A 5,476-nucleotide genomic window follows, 5' to 3' on the forward strand; every position below is an offset into this window, starting at 1 on the left:
CAGCCAATAGCAGCTCGGAGCGGTGATCAGAGGACGCCGCAACGGGGCGGGGAGTCCAACTGCCCATGGCAGCTAGCTACGCCCACTTCCATTCACAAGCTGCCAGGTGGGCGGGCGAGAAGGCTGCGGGGGGTACGCCTACCTGCTATAACCACGCCCTGTTACTTAAATAACAGGATTACCTTGTTGACAGCTTCGCGTTAACGTGATGAGACGGTGTGTGATGGGTGTGAACGGGGCCCCGGGGGGCCACACAGGCGGGCGGAGCCTGCGGATCGGGAACGATTACCATCACATAACAGAATCAGTCCTGTATTGACAATGGAGGAAAAATACGCTTCAGGGCAGGAAAAGAGAGTGGTGTGTTACAGCCTGAGTATCACTAGAACTTGGTATTGGATACAGCAGAGAGAGAATACCATCTGATTGACTATTGTCATTGGATTTTACTCATTTATTCTTCGGTGTCCCCATTGAGACATTTTCCTTCACTTCCTGTCCTGGATTATTCTTGTGTCCCCATTGAGAGATTTCCCTTCACTTCCTGTCCTGGATTAATCTGTGTCCCCATTGCTACATTTCCCTTCACTTCCTGTCCTGGATTATTCTTCTGTGTCCCCATTGAGACATTTCCCTTCACTTCCTGTCCTGGATTATTTTTCTGTGTCCCCATTGAGACATTTCCCTTCACTTTCTGTCCTGGATTATTCTTCTGTGTCCCCTTCGAGAGATTTCCTTAACTTCTTGTCCCGTCCTGTCTTCTGTTTTTGTCTTTTGCTGTGTCCCCTTAGTGAGATTTCCCTTCACTTCCGGTTCTAGATTGTTTTTATTGCTATGTCCCCTTGGGGGGATTTCCTTTCTCTTCCTGTCCGGGATTATTTTGCTGTGTCTCTTTGGGGAGGGGTTCAATTCACTTCTTGTCCTGTTTTTTCTTTTCTTTTTTCTTTGCTGTGTCCCTATGGGGAGATTTCCCTTCACTTCCTGTTCTGGATTAATTTGCTGTGTCCCCTTTGAGAGATTTTCATTCACTTCCTGTCATAGATTTTTTTTATTTTTTTGCTTAGTCTCCATTGAGAGATTTCCTTCACTTCTGGTCCTAGATTGTTTTTATTGCTATGTCCCCTTGGGGGGATTTTCTTTCTCTTCCTGCCCTGGATTTTTTTCTTGTATCCCTTTGGGGAGAGTTTCCTTCACTTCCTGTCCTGTTTTTTGTTTTGTTTTTTTGCCGTGTCCCCTTTGAGAGATTTTTCTATCACTTCCTGTCCTAGATTTTTTTTTGCGCTTTGTCCCCTTCTTGGAGATTTCCTTCACTTCCTGTCCTGTTTTTTTTTTTCTAGCTGTGTCCCTTTGAGGCTAGCTCAGTTCACTTCCTGTCCTGCTTTTTTTTTTTGCTGTCTCCTTCAAGAGATTTCCCTTCTCTTCCTGTCCTGATTTTTCTTCTTTTTTTTTCTTTTGCTGTGTCCCTATGGGGAGATTTTCATTCACTTACTGTCCTGTTTTTTTTTTTCTGTGTCCATTTGGGGAGAGAAATCTGAACAGATCTGTACTGGGTTTTTTTTGGGGGGGTATCTGTACTAGGTGCATTTGAGGGGAGAGGAATCTGAAAAACCTTAACTGGGTGGATTTAGAGGGAGAGAGGTCTGTACTGGGTGGATTTGGGGGGAGAGAGGTCTGTACTGGGTGGATTTGGGGGGAGAGAGGTCTGTACTGGGTGGATTTGGGGGGAGAAAGGTCTGTACTGGGTGGATTTGGGGGGAGAGAGGTCTGTACTGGGTGGATTTGGGGGGAGAGAGGTCTGTACTGGGTGGATTTGGGGGGAGAGAGGTCTGTACTGGGTGGATTTGGGGGGAGAGAGGTCTGTACTGGGTGGATTTGGGGGGAGAGAGGTCTGTACTGGGTGGATTTGGGGGGAGAGAGATCTGTACTGGGTGGATTTGGGGGGAGAGAGGTCTGTACTGGGTGGATTTGGGGGGAGAGAAGTCTTTATTGAGTGGCTTTGGGGGAGAGAGGTCTGTACTTAGTGGATTTGGGGGGAGAGAGGTCTGTACTGGGTGGATTTGGGGGAGAGAGGTCTTTATTGAGTGGCTTTGGGGGGAGAGAGGTCTGTACTTAGTGGATTTGGGGGGAGAGAGGTCTGTACTGGGTGGATTTGGGGGGAGAGAGGTCTTTACTGGGTGGATTTGGGGGGAGAGAGGTCTGTACTTGGTGGATTTGGGGGGGAGAGAGGTTTGTACTGGGTGGATTTGGGGGGGGGGGAGAGAACTGTTTACTGGGGTATTTTGCTTTGAGGGGGGGAATCGTACTGGGTGGATTTGGGTTAAGAGAGATCTCTACTGGGGAGATTTGGGAGGGAGAGATCTGTACTGGGTGGATTTGGGAGGGAGAGAGGTCTGTACTGGGTGGATTTGGGGGGAGAGAGGTCTGTACTGGGTGGATTTGGGGAGGGAGAGATCTGTACTGGGTGGATTTGGGGAGGGAGAGATCTGTACTGGGGAGATTTGGGAGGGAGAGAGGTCTGTACTGGGTGGAATTGGGGAGGGAGAGAGGTCTGTACTGGGGAGATTTGGGAGGGAGAAATCTGTACTGGGGAGATTTGGGAGTGAGAGAGCTAGATTGGGAGGTGATTTTACTGGGAGGAGGGCACAATGTTTCGTTGTACTTTTATACTGTGTGTTACACACTTCTCCCCCCCATGTTACGTACTACTGACCCCTGCACTCTGTGCATTACACACTCCTGCACCCTATACACTATATTGTGCATTACACACTCCTGCACTATACACACTATATTGTACATTACACACTCCTGCACCCTATACACTATATTGTACATTACACACTCCTGCACCCTATACACTATATTGTACAATACACACTCCTGCACCCTATACACTATATTGTACATTACACCCTCCTGCACCCTATACACTATATTGTACATTACACCCTCCTGCACTATATACACTATATTGTACATTACACACCCCTGCACCCTATACACTATATTGTACATTACACACTCCTGCACCCTATACACTATATTGTACATTACAGACTCCTGCACCCTATACACTATATTGTACATTACACCCTCCTGCACTATATACACTATATTGTACATTACACCCCCCTGCACTATATACACTATATTGTACATTACACCCCCCTGCACTATATACACTATATTGCACATTACACCCTCCTGCGCTATACACACTATATTGTACATTACACCCCCCTGCACTATATACACTATATTGTACATTGCACACTCCTGCACTATACACACCATATTGTACATTACACCCTACTGCACCCTATACACTATATTGTACATTACACCCTCCTGCACTATATACACTATATTGTACATTACACCCTCCTGCACTATATACACTATATTGTACATTACACCCTCCTGTACTATATACACTATATTGTACATTACACACTCCTGCACTATATACACTATATTGTACATTACACACTCCTGTACTATATACACTATATTGTACATTACACACTCCTGCACTATATACACTATATTGTACATTACACCCTCCTGCACCCTATACACTATATTGTACATTACACACTCCTGTACTATATACACTATATTGTACATTACACCCCCCTGCACTATATACACTATATTGTACATTACACACTCCTGCACCCTATACACTATATTGTACATTACACCCTCCTGCACCCTATACACTATATTGTACATTACACCCTCCTGCACTATACACACTATATTGTACATTACACCCTCCTGTACTATATACACTATATTGTACATTACACCCTCCTGTATTATATACACTATATTGTACATTACACACTCCTGCACCCTATACACTATATTGTACATTACACCCTCCTGCACCCTATACACTATATTGTACATTACACCCTCCTGCACTATACACACTATATTGTACATTACACCCTCCTGTACTATATACACTATATTGTACATTACACCCTCCTGCACTATACACACTATATTGTACATTACACCCTCCTGTACTATATACACTATATTGTACATTACACCCTCCTGCACCCTATACACTATATTGTACATTACACCCTCCTGCACTATATACACTATATTGTACATTACACACTCCTGCACTATATACACTATATTGTACATTACACCCTCCTGCACCCTATACACTATATTGTACATTACACCCCCCTGCACTATATACACTATATTGTACATTACACCCCCCTGCACTATATACACTATATTGCACATTACACCCTCCTGCGCTATACACACTATATTGTACATTACACCCCCCTGCACTATATACACTATATTGTACATTGCACACTCCTGCACTATACACACCATATTGTACATTACACCCTACTGCACCCTATACACTATATTGTACATTACACCCTCCTGCACTATATACACTATATTGTACATTACACCCTCCTGCACTATATACACTATATTGTACATTACACACTCCTGTACTATATACACTATATTGTACATTACACACTCCTGCACTATATACACTATATTGTACATTACACCCTCCTGCACCCTATACACTATATTGTACATTACACACTCCTGTACTATATACACTATATTGTACATTACACCCCCCTGCACTATATACACTATATTGTACATTACACACTCCTGCACCCTATACACTATATTGTACATTACACCCTCCTGCACCCTATACACTATATTGTACATTACACCCTCCTGCACTATACACACTATATTGTACATTACACCCTCCTGTACTATATACACTATATTGTACATTACACCCTCCTGTATTATATACACTATATTGTACATTACACACTCCTGCACCCTATACACTATATTGTACATTACACCCTCCTGCACCCTATACACTATATTGTACATTACACCCTCCTGCACTATACACACTATATTGTACATTACACCCTCCTGTACTATATACACTATATTGTACATTACACCCTCCTGTATTATATACACTATATTGTACATTACACCCTCCTGTATTATATACACTATATTGTACATTACACACTCCTGTACTATATACACTATATTGTACATTACACACTCCTGCACTATACACACTATATTGTACATTACACACTCCTGCACTATATACACTATATTGTACATTACACCCTCCTGCACCCTATACACTATATTGTACATTACACCCTCCTGCACTATACACTATATTGTACATTACACCCTCCTGCACTATATACACTATATTGTACATTACACCCTCCTGCACTATATACACTATATTGTACATTACACCCTCCTGCACTATATACACTATATTGTACATTACACCCTCCTGTACTATACACACTATATTGTACATTACACCCTCCTGCACCCTATACACTATATTGTACATTACACCCTCCTGCACTATATACACTATATTGTACATTACACCCCCCTGTAC

The sequence above is a fragment of the Staurois parvus genome, unplaced genomic scaffold (assembly GCF_062004578.1).
Source record: "Staurois parvus isolate SC_StPar_1 unplaced genomic scaffold, SC_StPar_1.0 ptg000151l, whole genome shotgun sequence".
In the NCBI taxonomy this organism is placed as follows: Eukaryota; Metazoa; Chordata; class Amphibia; order Anura; family Ranidae; genus Staurois; species Staurois parvus.